We start from the raw sequence: 19,636 nt of genomic DNA on the forward strand, positions 1-19,636 counted from the left end.
GACAAGTCTTTCCCAGAACCCCTGGGTCTGTTTTATTGCATTTTGCTAATTACAGCAAAGCTACCTTAACTACAGAGGAGGCCAGAAAAGCCTGTGTGTTTGGAGGCCAGTAGAGATCAAGAAGGTCTGACCATTACAGACTGGCAGCTAGTGGTGGCCACACATTCTGGTAACGCAAAATGAGTGTTCCTTGTACCTGCATCAGTCATCCCTGCACAACATGCACATTTGTGTTCATGGTTTGGAGCTGAGGGCTTTCTCTTATCACAAGGAGGCAGGCCCTTAGTGCTAGAAAGTTCCGTTCTTAAGAGCCCCTAGTCAGTGGAAAAGTGGAGGTGGAGGATGAATAACCCAGCTTCTTCACTCTTGAGTGGGACAGATGCAAGGCACAATTCACACTCCTTCCCAGTAGCTTTCTGTGGCATTGGGATTCAGTTGCCCACAGAGGTTACCTGTTCATCTACACTGACCCTCTTACCTTGGATATCTCGTTTCATCACTTTACACTGATTTTTCCTAGGATCACCTTTGGAATGGACCTGTTATCTTGTCTTGTCATGGGATTGGGGTTAACGTCTAGGATATTTAACCTGTATAGCTAGGTGAACTCCAGTTCTTCTAGCCATGGAAAGGACAGAACTTTCTCCATTAGGCTGGTTGTGAGGGTCAGTGACAAAACACACCTGGAAACAGGTTATAATCTGCAAAGCACAGAGCTAGGTGGGCTGGGAAACACAATTCGCCTTTCACCGAGTCCCTAGGCTCAGAGTCAATTGATGTCACTTCGTCCACACTTGCCAAGGACGGAGCCTTTGGCCACAGACTTGTTCCTTTGTCAGGCAAAGGAAGTGTAATTGCTAAAGTGCTACTTTTTCTCAATCTCAGCAGACAGCCTTGCTTTTATGACTATTACTGCACTAGGATTCCAATTAGCCATTATTCTCCAGAGATGGGGGTGGTGATGCAAGGGTCCGCACAGTTGCATTATAGTTTCAATATTCAGAACAGTGACAATGACAAACAGTTCACCTTCTGGCAAAGGTACTCAATGGGACATCTCCTGGGACTGACTCAAACTTTACCCCCTGTTTTATTTTTCCCACAGGGGAAACAAGCACCTGGACATATGTAGTGCACTCACCTTAATGAAATCAGGCTTTTAGGAGCAAGAAGCAAAACCATCTGTTTCCATGTAGTTGAAACTCATCAAATATGGCTGAGGTTTTTCTTCTTTGTGTTTTTTCTTTTCCTGACCTCCATGCTGGGAAACAATGAACTCTCCTCTAAACTCCTCTCTGTCCTCCTTGGGGTCCTTCTTCTGGTCTTCTGAAGTGGACCCGTCCTGTTTGCAGACTGGCTGGCATCCATCCTCATCACCTTCTCTGGAGCCACATGGTCCTCCACATCACCCTTTTCTTGACTGAAGAAAGGCAGGGTTGCTTGATTTAAATGCTCATTAACTTTTCTGTGGAAACAGAAGGCACCTCCAAAGGAACACGGTCTGCAGATATGCAAGTGCCCATGTGGAATATTTTCCATCTGCACCTCCAGGTGCATTTTCTACCATTCTTTCGACTGTCCTATGTCCTTGGAGGATGAACTCTGTAGACGGCATCACCAGGAGCCCTTACTCTCGATGCCTGTACTGGAAAGTATTAGCAGAAACTTGGAGGATACAGACAGAAGGTGGGGATTTAGGCCATTTGTATGATTCATGCCAAGTTGCTGTGTGGCACTGACCTCTTCACTTTTCACTCCAGCTCCTGCTGGGGCTGCCTCTCCTCCACTTCTCTTAGGCTCTGCTAACTTCTCCCTCTCCAAGCTTCATGAAGCTTAGGGGTAATACCAGCTCCCTGGGTGCTTCATCCACTCTGTGCTGGCTTCCTTAGTCTACATCTGTTGTAGACTGTGCACATTGATTCCTGCTGGAGGAGAGAATATTTGTTTCCTTTGGAGAAGTGAACTTTCTGTCATTAGATAAAACTAGTGGACATAAAGTCAAGGGACCCTGCCTTTCTTCAGCCAAGATAAAGACAATGTGAAGAAGTACGTGATTCAAGAAAGTGCTGTGAGTTGCTCTATTTCTAAAATTCTAACCCAAATACAGCTAACCTCAAGATCAGTCACAGCTGATGGGCATCCCTCTGCAGTATAAGCAGGGAGCCTGAAGCTGCTGCTCTGCTGCTCAGGTGTCCAGAGTTACTCTGGCTTTTCCAGGCCTGGTTCTATGGCTTGGCCTTCTTCCTATGAATACCCCCAGAACCTTCCAACCAATTCCCCTTTCACTCACATGAGCAATGTAAGTCTCTGTCTCTTACCCTCAGAGAATCTTCACTGAGGCATTCCCCAGGCAGCTGTTCCAGAAATTGCCTTCCCCGAGCATCTATAAAGCATCTGCATGATGCAACTTTTCATTACTGCAACAAAATATCCAGGAGAAGCCACTAATGAAGGAAATAGGTTTGTGTTGGAATACACCATCAAGCAGCACCATGGATATGTGTAAAGTGTACGCAAAGAGTGATCATGTGTGAACCAGGAACTAGGGACAGACAGAGAGAGTGAGTGCATGAGTGTATGTGTGTGTGTGTGTGTGTGTGTGTGTGTGTGAGAGAGAGAGAGAGAGAGAGTAAGAGAGAGAGAGAGCCCAACTTGGCTTTTATAAACTACCTTCTCACAGGAATTATCAACAAGAGGTGAGGCCCAATGACCTCAAGGTCTTGACTAAACCCACATCCTAAACTCCATAACTGGATTGAATTTGTACCCTCTTAGTACTGTCAACTTGTGACTTGGGGCTTCACTGTCCACATGTGCAGGAGAAGCCACACCCTATTAAAATCATAGCTGCCTCTCCAAGAGGCTTGAGCCCTATTGGAGAAGTTGATTATTTTGCCCACCTGAAGTTTTTGGCCTTGCTGGTTACTAAATTGTGGTAGCTCATTCCCTTCTGTTCCTGTGCGTATCCTTGTTCTGTGATGCTGGCATTTCCTGATATTTTCCCTCTTTCTGTGATTGCTCCTCTTTGCCTGTGGTTCCTATCTGTGTTTGTTCAGGACCCCAGATCTGAGCCCTATCAAAAACTGCCAACATGATCATTCCTTTGGCATAGTGATTAAGACACGTTTGGGATGCCTACATCCATATACAAGTGACTGAATTCCTGTCAGTTCCTGCTTCTCTCTTATGTATACTTTGGGAAGCAGCTTTCATGCCTTAGGAATTTGGGAAATCTGGGTTGAGTCTGCGCTGCTGGCATCCACCTGACCCAGCCCTGGCTAATGCAGGCTTTTGGAGATTGGGCCAACAGATTGAAGATCTCTCTCTTTTTCTCTTTCAGTCTCTATCTTTCTCTCTCCCTTTTTCTTCCAAGTAAAATGGAAGCAAATGATATCTTTAAATGCCAAATACTAAATGGGAGGAGGGGGAACTCATCTTAAACTAGTTTAAACCTACAGTTGTGAAATACAAAAGAAAGGAGACACAAATGTTATGCTTGAAATGTGAGGGCATGATTGGCTTTTAGAAAGATGGTTTTTGAACATTTAGAGGAGGCAAATTAATGGTGACAGTTCTTTGGCAAGCGTCCTTGATGATACCTAGATGATCCTGTCAACAGAAAGGACCAGGAACCTGCACCCACAGCAGCCAGAGATAACCTAGGACAAATAGGTTTCAGCTGTCTCATTTGTTGCAGCTTCTCCCACGAGCAGTTGAGAAGGGTCACATTTTCCTTGGGGGATCCCCATGTTGTCAGAACAACAAACACGCATCCCACAGCTCTGAAAGCTGACTCCAAGAGGCTCTAATTCTTTACTTCTCCTTGTTCTGTGCTGGATGGTGGAGAAGTGATTTGTGTTATACTCAGATGAATGACTTCAAAAAGTTAACAGAAAATGGGATTAAGATATAGTTTATTTTGGATGCAAAATTTTTGAAATGCATTCTGTTTTTTATAATACCAATTTCTCATAAATCTGCTGGAGATCCCTTGTACACATGAGTTTCAAATTTCTTTGCACCAAGTTAAGTTCATCTTTTAATTTCGTTTTTTTATGAACATTTTGAAATGCCATGGTACTGCTTCGCATTTGTGTTCTTTGTGCAAAATACATGTGAGGACGAGGGATCTGCTTCTACTGCTGCCTGTGCAAGTGGGAGATACATAGTTAATTAACCCATTCCTTTATCTCTTTAAATCTTTATTTTTCTTCCAACTTCCTCAAAGAATTCCCTCCTTGGAAGACCAAGGTCATAGTTTGAAGGATATTAGGCTTGAAATCAAGTTTAAAGATCATTGCATCTAATTCCTTTGTTGGGGATTGAGTCCCCCAAACATGTCTCCCCAAAACATGTATCAAAATGCTAATCCACACAGTATCTGTGAACATGACTCTATTTGGAAACAAAGGGCATGAAATGAAACCGTTCTGGGTTTAAAGTAATACTTAAATCCCGTAATTAAGGTCCTTATTAGAGGTTTGTTGCATGTTATAAGGCAGGAGGAGGAGAAGACCACCTGGAGACCAAAGCAGACATCGGAACGATTCAGCCAGAATCTAAGAAACACCAGGAGATATCAGTAACTGGGAAGGCAAGAGAAAATTCTCTACCAGAGCCTTCAGGCCAGGGACCCACCAGCCCCCTAATTCCACATTCCTGGTTTCTGTGATTGTGAGGGAGTGTTATTTAGCCAGCAAACTCTTGGTCATTTGTTATAGCAACCCTGGGAAATGAATACACTCCTATTTACTAAAGGTCAAAGAAGGAAGCACTTGGTCGGATTCTCTTGAGGACCAGAGGTGATGGATCAGGGATTAGAATCCAATTCTCTTGACTCATTTATTTTTCCACGTTGCCCTTTCCCCATAGAGCCTTTCTTTATCATCAGTCAGAGATATTGGTGGACTTGTGCCAACCTCCAGTGTTGTAGCTTGTCTCCCGCCCTTGAGCTCAGAATAGAAGCTGACCTGTGGGTGGCTGGCTGTGCACTTAGCCCACTGAACAGTCATTGTGCCAGGCACTATAGGGGATATGGAGACAAATCCTCCATGTTTCCCACAGTTGAGAAGTTTCAGGTCAACTGTAGTTGCAGCAGAGTGGGGCACAGAGTGTGGAACTGTAATTCAGGTAAAATACTATATGTCTAATATATGCAAATGCACCAGTTAACATTTACATGCTGTGAGGAAAGGGAAATACAGAAGAGTACCTAAGCCTGATGTGACTGTCTGCTGTGGCATTCAGTCCAAAGGTTCTGTGGAATAAGTGCTGAAGAAGATAGAAATACAACATCCCCTCAGTTAACCTGAATTCTGTGTGCCTCTGTTGGTTTCATCAATCTTCCTGAGTAGGGTTGCGGTGTTTGAAAATATGGATGTATGTTACAACCTGGCCCTTTAAATGTAAGCTGCCGTGTGTGTGTGTGTCTGCATATTTATATTATCTATATACCTATATATATTCAAATATATTATGTAATATTCAAAGATGTGATGATTTGCTCTTTATTTTAAAAAATCCCAGTTTTCTTGCAGTTTATTAGTAACTGTTATTCCAAGGAGATGGCTGGTTTCATGAGGGATTTGTAAGCAGAAGTTGATTTAAATGCCGTTTGCACGCTCCTATGCCCTCATTGAGAGATGTGAAGATAATTCAGAAAGTTTGAGGAGGGGAGGCCAGTTTTGGGCACAACTGTTATGATGACATGTCAGACGCTCAGATACCATTTTGGAGAAACCGGATTTGAATCTGGCCTCTGCTTCTGATTCCAGTGTCTGGCTACTGGGCACTTGGGGTGCAGGATGTGATTACTCAACTACTTGGGTCCCTGTCAGCCATGTGAGAGACTTAGACTGAATTCCAGACTCTTGGCTTTGACCAGGCCCAGCTCTAGCTATTACATAAGTTTGAGGAATAAACCAACAATTGCAAAATCTCTTTGTCTCCTTTCTCTGCCTTTCAAATAAAGAAAAGTAATGAATTAGAAACACTTAAAAGTTAATGAAAAATAGAGTTAAAAGATGAATTTATTTTGGTACAAACAATTTTGCACCATATGCCTATGGGGAGGGCTCTTTAAAAAGTTTGTGGAAATAGGTTACGAGAAAATTAAATATTTTTACATCAAATGAAACTTAGCTGTCAATTCCTTTTTCCATGACCTGTTTGAAGTATACTCTTATGTCGTTTCATGACTTTGTCACAGTATGGAGTTAAGTTATCTGTGTTGAGTTGCCCATGTACGCATCCTCCATCTTCTGAATGTTGTCCTACTCTGCTTCCTGCCACCATCATTGACAACAGACTTATTTTCCTCCTGGTTGGAGAGGTTGGGAAGTGCCAGGGCATGGTGCTGGTATCTGTTGTGGGTCTTCTTGCATAGTACAGTGGAGATCATGGTGGTCATTGTGTGCAAGCATAGAGCAGGCGTGACAGAGAAAACTTCTATAGACATTAACCCATCGATCCAGGGGCACAGATATCCTGATCTTCAAATCGCCAGTGTCTATAAAAGTTAAATTTGGGGGAGGGGAATTGGAAAACAAGTACATAAATGCCCGTAAATATGTAATGTACCATAAGAAACTCACTATGGGTCACTAGGCAGCAGTAAAGAGGTGTCACTCCACTAGCTGAATTCTCCCAGGAGGGAGAATGTTGATGAGAAACACACGCACAGAGTAATGCTGTTTCTGCATATTTGTGTGGAGGTCTATATGCTTATGTGGCACAAGAAAAAGGTTAGAAGAGAAATGCTAAAATGACCAAAGTGCTTACTTTGAGGGAAGAAGCATCTTTTCTAAACAGTGCAGGGGAGCTAATCAAAGGGTACTGTAACAGACACTGGCTGGCTTCTTCCATACCCATTTGCTATTCTTTCTGACTCAGAAATCTTCCCCAGCATCCCTTGCAGTCACTGGAGCTATGAGACTAAATTCAGCTGATGGATAAAGGATATGTGCCAATTCTGAGCCTGGCTCATTGTAAATCTTACACATGAAACTCTGATGTTTCCTTCCTCTTGAATCTTAGACACTGTATGCTATAGATGGTGGAGCCACACACAATGGAAGGAATCAAGTTCTTGGACCTCGGCCTGGGAGAGAGCTGCCAGCGGGGTAGGAACCATGACCTGAACTTCATGAAATACAGAAATAGACTTCTCTTAGATCACTGAGATTTTGTGTTATCTGAACTGACCTAAGGATCTTAGTGTTCATGGAAGTGCTTTGATTTTATTTATTTATTTTTTGATAAGAGAAAGGTATCACATATCAAGTATGCAATCCAATATAAGTTACATAACTTTTCAAACATGGAGTATGTCCTGACCCATCTTAGAAGGAAAGTCATATGTTCAGAATGCCCAGGGAATGACAGTGGGTGCTTTCCTGGGTATCTGAGGCTCCATGTGGAGCTCTATTATACACACTCAGAAAAGCTTTTCTCTCTGTTCGTGCAGAGGTCATGGGAGCTCGCAGGGTCGAGAGATCTGCTTTGGGGTCCTGACTCCTGATTCGCACAGCTGTGGAATCCTGGCCTATTGCTTGACTTCCGTGGGCCTGTTTCCTCACCTGTGAAGAAGATGACCTGTTTCAGGTAGGTCCGCCGGGAGCAGAAGCTAAGACTCAAGTTTGTAGAGGGTTGTTCTTGACCTGTGAGAGATGGAGGAAGCCAAACTGGCAGAGGGAGAAGTTGAATTGTCATGTACATGAAGCAAAAATATCAAATGATTCCACACTGAGTTTAAAAGAGCGTTCAGAGTTCTTCTAAATTGAGGCAAGGTGATTTGAGCTTTGTCATTGCTTCCTAGAAGAACAGCTTTTGGACCAAAGCTTACCTGGAGCAGGATGTGACCTGGACATCCAAGAATTGGGGCTGCACCAGCACAGCCAGCAGCTGGAGGCAGGAGTGTCCCAGTCTTGTGAAGGAGATCTGGGCAGTACACCCCATACCCACCACACACCAATGCCTACATCCTGTGGCTTATGACTTTGGATTTGAAAGAGTTGTGTCAGCTATAAAGAGCTTCCTCATGTAAGATGACTAAAATGAATATTTATTAAAAGCAAACAGAAATAATGTGCACCTTAAATATACATACTTGCTATTTGTCAATTTTGATACAATGAATTTTTAAGTCTTTATAAAAATTAGATGAATTTTCTAAAGTTTAAAAAAGTCATTTTAAAATTAAAAATTCATATAAATTCATAATCTGCAATTAATATTCTTCTATGTGATTTTTTTCTCCTTCCCCTTCTCCCTCCCCCCTTCTCTGTGCATATTTCCACTTTTGGCTCATGTTTAGCACTGGATTCAATATCTTAATATTTATGAAATACTTTGGCATCATGTTTCAAGGAAAGATTGTCTCACAATTTTCTTTTCTTATAAGGTCAGTGTAACACCTATATATCAAGGATAGAAAGAACAATAAGAACAAAGATGGGCACAAACAAATGGGAGTCAACTGGAGTTCTGTTTTGCTCCCTTGATCCCTAAAAGTGATATGAACACCAGATTCATAGGGGAAAATGAGACCTCAAACCTCTAAGTTCAGAAAAATCCCCAACAAGAGGCAGATCAAGACAACACATCCTGACAATTTCTCCAAGCATTTCTGCTGATTAAAGATGAATGTGCGGATGACACAGAAGTGTTAGTGTCCCTCTGTTGCACGAAAAGAGACCCTGGCATCTGCCAGAAAGGTGAGAGCCATGGCTATTTCAGGGTGGGCTTGAGGAAAAAAGACCATGGATGATCATGTGTACTGGAATCCTCATCTGTGACTATATTAAAAATCATATGTCATGTCATAGCATATCATAACCTAGCACATCATATCCCAAAAGTAAAGCCACTGCTGTTGGTATTGAAAGCTGAGATTAGGATGCAACTTTGAAACCATGAAGAGTTTAGCCAACAAGACACAGGTACTAGAAATCTGTGCCAGAATGAGGTCTGTTTATGGCTTCCGGGTGCTGTGAAATGCTAGAAGCCTTTCCAGGTTTTAGGGATGTCAAACTGGACTCAGGAACTCTTACTTCCTGCTGATGGAACTTGGCTGTTCTGGCTGATGAGCTCTTGTCCTCAGTGAGGGATTATTCTAGCATGTCCTTAGGGTACTGCCAGCTCCTGAGAGCCAGCAGAGACATTGGTTATGGAGTCTGACCATGCTGTAAGATGTCATAGGCTTCTTGAAGCCAGAGACTTCCTGAGACAAAAGTAACCAACCCTGAGTAATGGCAACATCCTATCACTTACTCCATGGGCTGAGCACAGTGAGCACATCAGCTTTACCCTCCACTCCCTGTTGTACACACACACACAAAACTTTTTGTAAGTTCTTCATTGTAAAGCACAGTCTGATAAAAAAAATTTGGAAAGACAGAAATGCAGAAATAAGAATAAATAAAATGCTTAGTATCTCTTCTCTTTGTCCAGAGATAGTCATTGTTCTCATTCTGGCCTGTGACATGGAAATCTACCTTTCTAGGTATATATGTATTATAAAAGATGTTTTACTGTTGATTAACGTGATGTAAATCATCTGAGCTTACCCAGAAATACTCACATTTGAATTAAAAAAAAAAAAACAATTTCAGGGGCTGTTATTGTAGCACAACAAATGGTTAAGCTGCTACCTCAAGGCCAGCACCCCCTGTGGGCACTATTCGAGTTCCAGCTGTTCTGCTTTTAATCCAGCTCCCTATTAATGTGCCTTGGAAAGCAGCAGAGAATGGCTGAAGGACTCAGTGGATGGTATATCTTTCTCTCTCTCTCACTCCTGTAACTCTGCCTTTCAACTAAATAAAATAAATTTAAAAAGTTAATTCCAATCCTTTATACTGATTCTTTTTTTTTTTTTTTAAGTTTTTCTGGGATAGTTGTAAGAGAAACAACTGGACTTGAGTATATCCAGCCAAAAATAAACAAAAGCATCAGTGCCGAGATTCCTAGGCTCCTGAGCTCAGGACAGAAATTGGGACTGTTTCTTATTCCCATGCTTTTGATGTATCTTCCTTCCCTTGTTCCAATTTCTTTTTCTTTTTCCTTTCCTGACCTCCTCTCACCTCCCCTTTCGTGTTGTTTCTAGGGCTTTCTCTGAATCTCAGTTTTTCCAGAAAGTGTCAGAGTCCCAGAAGAGGTCTTTCTTGGCTAAATTTATGGATCAGCAAAGCCATTTCATAAAAAGTGATTAATGATAATTAACATTTTAACTTAAGGCCATTTAATGGCACCTGACAAAGGGTTCAAGTGAAACTCATGGGTGTCATATGTCAAATGTCACCATTGTGTGATGGAGCTGAAGAGCAACTGAGGATTAGAGGAGAAGATCGGCAAGGAGCTGCAGACATGACTTCTCCAACCCTTTCCCCAGGCCTGCTTCCTCTTTTTTAAATGTTACTTCGTTTTATTATTATCATTTTATGATACAGTTCCATAGGACCCAGGATTTCCCTTATCTGCTCCCCAAACCCCACCCCCTCACTGAGTTCCCCTTTATCATTACTATAGTATAATTCTTCATACACAGTCATATGTCCATCATTGCGGGCATGGACAATGGCAGAGAGTCCAGCATCCTATTTTCAAGATATAGTAAACAGTTTCATTGGGAGTCCATCTTTGTCTGGAAGTAGAGATGCATACTACACTACATCCTCACATCTGAATGTTAGTCTCCATTACACAGTTACTATACATCCCCTTAAACGAAAAGTCACAATACAAAATCAACAACAGGAAGGAAAATAGAAATTTACAATGCCATGAAGTTGAATTACATGTTGCTAGATATGATAGTCTCCATTACACAGTTACTATACATCCCCTTAAATGAAAAGTCACAGTACAAAATCAACAACAGGAAGAAAAATAGAAACTAATAACACCATGAAGTTAAATAATGTGCTACTGAATGACTAATATGTCGCTGAAGAAATGAAAATCAAGAATCTTTTTGAAGCAAATGATGTTACTGTATGATCTATGAGTCATTGCAGAATTTAATGAGAAGAAAATGTTTTGAAGAGGTGAAACTAACAAAAAAAATAAAAATCCATGAGATATAGCTTCCCATGATTCTTGCTGGTGATTTGTGTCTCCTGTAGGCAACAAATAGATGGATTTTGTTTTTAATTCAGTCTAATTATTTATGATGTTTCATTGATGAGTTTAAGCTGTTTACATTCAGGGTTAATACAAATAGGTAGTAATTTGGTCCTGTTATTTTAGCAATGGGTTGTTCATTGATTTAGTCTTCTGTTGTTATTTTACTGGGGTGTTCATAGCATTTGCCTTTGGTTTTGTTGGGTTCTATTCCTTTTCTCTGCCAAGAGAATGTCTTCAATATTACTTGTAACGCAGGTTTGGAAGAGACAAAATTCTTTTAACTTTTCTTGACTGTGGAAGAATTTTATTTCATTCTCAAAGACAAAGCAAAGCTTTGCTGGGTACGTTATCCTGGGTCGATAATCTTTTGCTGTTAGAATCTGGAATATGTCGCTCTATTCTCTTCTTGCCTGTACAGTTTCCTGTGAGAGGTCTCCTGTGAGTTTATTTGGCATTCCTATATATGTCAGTTGATTTTTTTTCATGTGCACATTTAAGGATCTTTTCCTTATGTTCAATTGAAAAGAGCTTGATTATCATGTGTCGTGGTGAAGATCACTTTTGGTCAAGCCTGTTGGGATTTCTGTGCCCCTCCTGGATGTTGTTTCCCAATTCTTTCTGTAGATTAGGGAAATGTTCCCTATTATTTCATTAAATACATTTTTAAACTCAGCTTCTCTTTTTGCACCTCTGGGAGTCCCATAACTCTTATATTTGGCCTTTTAATAGTGTCTTTCAATTCTTGAATATCTTTTTCAGCCTGATCCAGCTCTGCTTCCAGCTTTTTGTTTGTTTTGCCCTGGTCACAGGAAATATTTTCTAATTTTGAGATTCTTTCTTTTGCCTCCTTCATTCTATTTTGAAGACTCTCCACTGTACTTTTGATTTGCTCCACTGTATTCTTCTTTTCTCATATATCAGCTTTCATTTGATTTATTTCTGGTGTGACATATTCCTTTATTTCCTTGAATGCCAGCTTGATTTGCTTCTTGTTGTTGATAAGAAGTTTTATAACAAGTGTTTTGAATTCTGTATCCCCCATTTTCTCGCTGTCTTCCTCAGTGAACTCTGAAGTTGGCAAAGAGTTTTGCTCCTCTGCAGGGGAGATTTCAGTAATATTCATTGTGCCTTTGTCTCTTCTTTTGCTCTTGGTCATTGTACTTCTGGTTATCAGATTCTTCTCCTTGGGGCAGGTTTTTAAGCTCTGTCACCCATAGGTCTTCGGTTAGATTTTACTTATTGCAGTGGGTACGCTGCTCTTTGTTTGCAGTCATTTGTGCCACTCCCTCCAGTGAGTTCCAAGTCTGGGTTCTTATGTTAGATTTCCACCATGGTCTCCACAGCCCCAGCTCCTGGGTCACCATTCTTCACCTCCTATGATACTGTGCTGAGGCTGCACCGTTATCTGTACAACCTTTCTCCCCCTTCTAGTTGGAGTAGGTCCCAGGATTAGGGAGACTCCAGGTGTTCTATATAGATCTAGGTTGTTGTTGGTGGTGATCTTGTCGGAACCTGTTGGCCATTAGGTCTGAGAGCCACACGGGCCTATTTTGACCTGTATGATGCTGCAGTCAGTATTATTTTCCTGTGGGACCAGTGTAATGCAGTGAACTCAGCGAGTTCTCACTGAAACTACAAGGAATTACAAATTACAAGGAAGTGGGCATTCTCAGTGTCTGAGGATTCAGTTTTGTAAAAAAAAAAAAAAAAAAGTGATAGGTCCCTACACCCTTACCCCATGAGTTCCAAACTCAGGGTGTTGTATGTGAAGGAAAGCCCACTGAATGTCCAGCATTCAGGAACTTCCCAACCTTACTTGGCAACTTGTTTCTCAACCTTTGTGGTTCTGAGTTGCTGTCTTCCCACAAACACCTGTCTCCATGGCCTCATTCACTTCCTTGTTCCAATCCATGCTCCACCTCTGCTCTGCCACCTCTGCTCCAACCCTTCTCTCCTTGTTCTTTTGAAGTTTGAGGGTGAACTTTCTGCAATCCCCCTCTGGGTTCATCCAACTCTCAGCAACCTCGTTCCTGAAGGCAGCTTCTCCTGGACTCACAGTTCAGGTCAGAATAGCTACTCCCAATCATGCAAAGGTGCACATGGCAGTAGGCCCAAGAACCATCCCGTAAGTGGAAGGCTGAGGTCTTCCCTGGAAGTGATGGTCAACACCATGAACCAGCTTGGGGTTTATGGAAGAGTAGGGCCTGTGAGGGGAGAAGTCAGTTCCCTAGCAGTGCTTCAGCTGGAGGGTGACACCAGGTACTCGTGCCCGGGACACAGAGTGCAGGGAGTAACATGTCCACAGAATCAAAGCCTTATGGTGAAGTGATACCTGAGATTCTGTAGTCTATGTCATGACCATAGTGACAGTCTGGAAGGCAAGCTAAAGCTCTCTGTCACCTCCCCAAGGAGCCCAATTCTGGTTAAGCAAGTTAAGACATCCATAACAAACACTTATTGAGCAGGTGAGCCAATTCCTGAGACCATCATGTAACGCTCAATCATTGACTTAACTTCACTCACACTCTATGAACTAAGTTTTAGTTCCACTGGTTGCTAGTTAGCTTAGAAACAAACTGAAACTAAGACAGATAAGGAGCATGCTCACCATCACCCAGGTACTATGAGATATTTGAAAAGTTAGGGGAGAGAGAGAGAGAGAGAAAGAAAGAGAAAGAAATGGTCTCCCATCAGCGGCTCACTCCCCAAGTACCCACAAAAGTCACAGCTGTAAACCTAATTTGGATTTCTCATGTAGTGCTAGGGATCCAGCTACTCGAGTGACCACTGTTGTCTTCCAGGTGTGTATCTACCACATGCTGAAATGGAGACCAGTCCTAGGGTTCAGAGCTTAGCACTGCATGTCCCAAAAGGCAGCTTCACTGCTCCATCCAACTTATCCCCACTTTCTTCTCTCTTTTCCAAAATGTTATTTCAAAGGCAGATGGGAGAGACAGAGTGTGAGAGAGAGAAAAGAAAGAGAAAATTCTAATCTGATGGGTCACTTACTATACCTACAATGGCCTGGGCTGGGCCAGGCTGAAGCCAAGACTAGAACCCAAGCACTTCTCTATGGGATGCTGGCATTCTAATCAGAGTCTTAACGGCTAGGATAAACCCTTGCCCCTGTAATCACATTCTTTAATTCAACAAGCTACCAAGTTTCTGGCCACCAGAATGTGTGATGTCCAAACAGCAGGGAAAGGAGAGAATATATAGTGGGATGCTGTCCAACATTGCCTTGTGTCCTGAACACATTCATTTAAAAATGGAAAAGTGTATACAATTACAGAGAAATGCAAAGTAAAAATAGTACAAGCTTGCAAATGGCCTACATCTTGAAGGTGAAATGGAACATAGCAATGGCTGGCAAGCTTTGAAATGCACATGGCAGGTCTCTGTAAACTATGCTCAAACTATGCTTGTGAGACTGTTTGAGGAACAGTGGGGAATAATGAGGCATTTTCCAATGTTTTAAAATAATTCCCCACTGTTAAGCTAAGGAAAAGTCCCCATGCACCACAGCTGTTCTGACCTTGCATCGCATGTCAATGTCAAGAGCTGTTGTCACCAGTCGATGGGGCTCCCGTTTGGTACTTAGAGATTCTCTTTATGCACTTAAAAGGCATCATTAGTACCAAGTGGCTATTAAAGCAGTCTTGCTGTTCGGAATGATTTTCTGAAGCAAATGCGGAGGAAACGTGTTGAGGGTTGAAGTCATTAGCTGTGACCACAGAAGGACTGACCGTGGGCAATTGTGCTATTAATCTTGATAAGGGGAAGTGTGAACAATTCATAAAATCTGCTGGGTGAGGTTTCTCCCTAAATGGACACTGCAGTGAATGACCCCATGGCTTTGCTCTAGTAGTGGCACTGACTTGGCATAATGAGCAGTAGGGGCATGGCAGTGACTCCAGACCTTGCTTGGGAGGTGGAACTATGGCAGCGGCTGCTGGGATACAGAATAAAGAGAGAAGAAAGTATGTTATGGAATATTAGCTGGGAGTTTCCCATATGCCTAATACCTCTCATGCTTAGGCAGCTAACTATTTAGTCCTCACACCAGTCCTGAGAGCTAGGTAGAGGTGCAGAGAGGTGATGGCACTGCTTGAGGTTACACAACTAGGAAATGACAGAGCAGCGCTCAGAGGGGAAAGTGGGTCAGTGCAGGTCAGAGTAGACTGGTCAAGAGCCAAGGTGGAATGCTTAGGGTATTTTGCTTGCTAACTTTCTGGAGAACTCACATATGACAACATCTGCTTATTAGAAGAGTACTGGGGAAAGAACATACCCAGAAAAGCTCCCCCAGAGCTTCACCATGACAAAGCTCCACTCTTCACTCTTCACCATGACAAGGCTCCTGCTCATTTGTCTCATTGAACAACGCTGACTTTGATTGAGTTTCCAAGGGAAAGACATCCATCTTACCAGTCTTGATTTGGCTCATTCTGACTTCTTTTTTTTTTTTTTTTTGCTTAATCTTAACAACAACAACAAAAAAAGAATCTTCAGGCGTATCCCATTGTTTCTCCAATTAATCATGTAAAAAGACCTCATTGACATGGCAAGATTCCCAAGACACTTCCTTTTTTAGGGATGAACTAATTGACTGATACTGCTTAACAGAAGGGTCTTAAACTTGATGGAGCTTATGTGGAAGAGTAAAGTTTGTATCTTTATTTTAGACTTTAGTTCCGTTTTCCATAGTCTCTTCATATGGCATGTCAGGCACTTAACAGAGCTTGAGTACACACCAGGGAGTATGGCAGGGAATAGAGAGCCAGAGAGCCAGTTCTCTCTGCCTGACATCTACTTCTAACTGGCCTCTTTTAATTAAGGTTCTAGGTTAAAGTCTCTTATGTACTGGGTGTTTATGTCCCCATAATATTCTTAAGTTGAAACCCTTACCACCACTACCTCCCAACCCCCTCCCCAGTATGAATTTACTTGGAGATAGAGCCTGTGAGGAGGCTAAACGAGGTCTTAACTGTGAGGGCCTTGATCTGGTTAGGTTCATACTCTTCTAGGAAGAGCTGGGGACACATAACTCGCTTTCCTCCATAGCAGCATGAAGCAACAAGGTGACCACCTACCTACAAAGTGGAAAGATAGTGCTTATCAGGAACCAAATCAGCCAGTACCTTAATCTTGGACTTTCCAGTGTCCAAAATTGTATGCATGTGAATTCCCACAGTGTAAGTCTGTAGTATTTTGTTATGGCAGCATTAAATGACTAAGAGTCTCATGCCTTCATGTAAAGCCCAGAGGAACGTGGGCTTCAAACCTGCATCTTTACCAGTCACCCAATTCAAAGATGGTGACAAATTCTGTGCTACTCCTCCTACAAAGTGGTAGATTCAAAATCGTCTCTTCTTGAATTTGGGTAGAGTCTAGTAAACTGTTTCGTCAGAAGAAAATAGTGGGAGTGATTGAATTGGGGACTAAGACTTTCGCCTTTCATCCAGGTCTCTTGGAACACCTGCTCTTGAAACCTGGCTGTCATGATGTGAGGAACGTCAATCAGCCCACGGGAAATTCTGCAGGCGGTAGAACCAGGATTCTCTTTGCAAATACATCCCCCAGCTTCAGCTGCATCTTTTAGCAGCACATGGAGCAGAAACTCCATTCCCGCTGAGCTCTACCCAAATTGCAGACTCACAAGAAAAATCAATGAATATGGTGTTTATTCTGCCGTTAAGTTTGGGAGTGCTTTTTTTTTTTTTAATTATTATTGAAGTACATAGCTGGAATACCAAAAAACACAGATAAAGGACCTCTACACATGCTCAAAGTCAATTCTGTGCTACCCCAGGGACAACTTAGCGGGTACCTGTGCCTAGAATCACTTGTGTGGAGTTGTCTGCACTCTGCATACCACTCAACATACAGACAACTGAGTAATGAGATGGAAGGGCTGAAAGAGGTCTTGCCTGGTTACATGTCAACCTCAAAGTGTCTAAGAATCCATTCATCTTAGAACTTCTTCGTAAGTTATGTAGTCAAATGTAAATACTAGACCCCATTTTGCCATGGAGGAAACAACTACACGCAGAGGCTAAAGGGAGAAGCCACAGACTTCCATTAAACACCCCTCCTCCTCCACACATGCACATCATCTAGAATATCCTGGGGCTGGAAAAACAAACAGTCTGGTTCTGATTCACTGGTTCACAACCTTGGTTGCACACTGGGATCATTTGGGAGTTTTAAAAACACTGTTGAGTCCCATTTGTAGAGATTGAATTTAATTGGTCTATGGCACAGTACCCATTGGTACTGAAAGCCCAATCAAAACAAAACAGCATCATGCCCCTCCCTGCTGATTTTACTGCTGTCAGACTAGACTTATCATCATGATGTCAGCACAACCTAGTTTGGGAACAGGTTCTCTAAGTCCTTAAATAAATCCCAGCTAGGATGTGAGACAGTCCAAAGAGGCAGTTCCAACAAGAGAAGACATCCATCTCTGATCATCTTATAAATAACAGTCTTTCTCTACATTAATTCAGATTAATTCATCAAATAGTAAAAATGTATCCCACTAGTGAGGTGGGTGGGTCATGGCATTAATTAGTGCTGCATCTCAAAATCATCAAGCTATGTCCTTGTCAGATCTCTTGTATTCCACACAAGGGAGAATTCTCTGTTGAGTGCTCAATTGTCTTCAACAACCCCTCAATTCTTTCCACCCACCAAAAGTCAAGTAGATCTTAGTTCCTATAGCAGACAGGTGAGCAAATTGCGGTATTTAGGAAAGAGTCAAATCAAACTAGAAAAGAGTCAAACAGTTGGGTCTCAGAGGCACTTGCTCAAGACTCTCTGTCTCCCTTCTCTGTCATTTATTTCAATGAAGAAAAACATGCTGATGGAAAAGGTGCTTGCTACTATGATTAGGAGGTGTCCTATTTCTTTCTCTGATCACAGAATAAAGGCAAAGCAAGTCCCAGTTGTAGAGGTGGGGGGAGACATGGAGGGTAGGAGCAGAAATGCCTCATGAAGAGTAAGAATTGCTAGCTCAGGAGACAGAGACAGATTCCTTTTTAAAAATACGTATTTATAAAAAAATACATATTTATTTTTATTGGAAAGTCAGATTTACAGAAAAAAAAGAGAGACAGAGAGGAAGATCTTCCACCCACAGGTTCACTCTCCAAGTGGCTACAATGGCCAGAGCTGGGCCATTTCCCATGTAGGTGCAGGGTCCCATGGCTTTGGGCCATTCTCTACTGCTTTCCCAGGCCATAAGCAGGGAGCTGGATGGAATTGGAGCAGCCAAGACATGAACTGGTGCCCATATGGGATCCCAGCACATGCAAGGCAAGATCTTTACCCACCGAGCCATCACGCTGGTGCCCAGGAGATGAATTTCAAAGGTTATTTGGGGAAGGAATTTATTTCAAAAAAGAACTTATAAGATAGCTGCCTATGTCAGGAAATAGCGAGGGTGGTGGCCCATCTTCATCAGTTTCATGATTTGCTTCAGAGATCACCCTCCTTCTGAGGGCTGGCTTTCCCCAAATGTGTACAAATTCTCACCTGCATCTTCACAGTGGGAACAGGCATCTCTTACGCACCAAGGTACAAGCACATAAATAGGAGTTAGCAGATTTTAAAGGACACAGTGGGGCAGATGGAACATCTGTCTCCCCCATCCCAGGTTCATATACAGGGAGTGGAGGTGCTTTGGGAGAGAAGGAGGGTGGAGTCCTCATGAATGGGATTAGCACCCTTATAATAATGGGACCCCAGAAAGCCAGTTTCCTCCTCCTCCAAGGGAAGAAACAATGAGAAGCAGGCCTCCTCCCAACTCTGCCAGCACCTTGTCCTTGAAATGCCAGCCAGAAGGAAACAAAACAAAACAAAACAAAACAAAACAAAACACCTGAGAAATCAAGTGTCATCGTTCCTATGCAGTTCCTGTTGTAGCTGTCCAGACAGACCAAGCCACAGGGTGTTGAATCTGGAAGATAGAAGCATCCAGAAGGCCTCACTGAGACACCATACAGATCAGCCAGCTAGCCCAAGGCCCAGCTAGGGATGCCTGGCAGAGAAGGAATAGGTAAAGGACAGGGACACTGGGTGTGGTGCAGCTTCCTTGCTCAGTTCTCCTTCTCCTTAAGTCCCATTCCAGGAGGGAGTATAAGGGTACAGATCCTACAGACTGGCCACAGGCCAGCACCTCCCATTTCCACAGAGCCCCAGGGCCAGCTGTCATGAGCCCCTGGAAGACTCAGCAGAAGAGAGAGGGGTGGTACCTTCCCTCCCCTTGCTCCTGTCTTTAATCAAAATCGTACTCAAAATATGATTCTGGGAGATTATATCGGGAGCTTTGGCGGGAGACTCTGATGGGGGTGGCGGGGGGAGATACAGGAACAGATTGCCCGGTGGGGCTTGGGGCTGGGATAATCGCAGGCTCAGACATGCCATTCTCAGGCCTTTTGCTTAGACCCTGGGAGCTTCCCGTCAGCTCTGGTTCCTGAAAAGACATTGAGCACCTGGGTGAAGATTTCACACC

This window comes from Ochotona princeps, chromosome 16 (genome assembly GCF_030435755.1).
Source record: "Ochotona princeps isolate mOchPri1 chromosome 16, mOchPri1.hap1, whole genome shotgun sequence".
Taxonomy (NCBI): Eukaryota; Metazoa; Chordata; class Mammalia; order Lagomorpha; family Ochotonidae; genus Ochotona; species Ochotona princeps.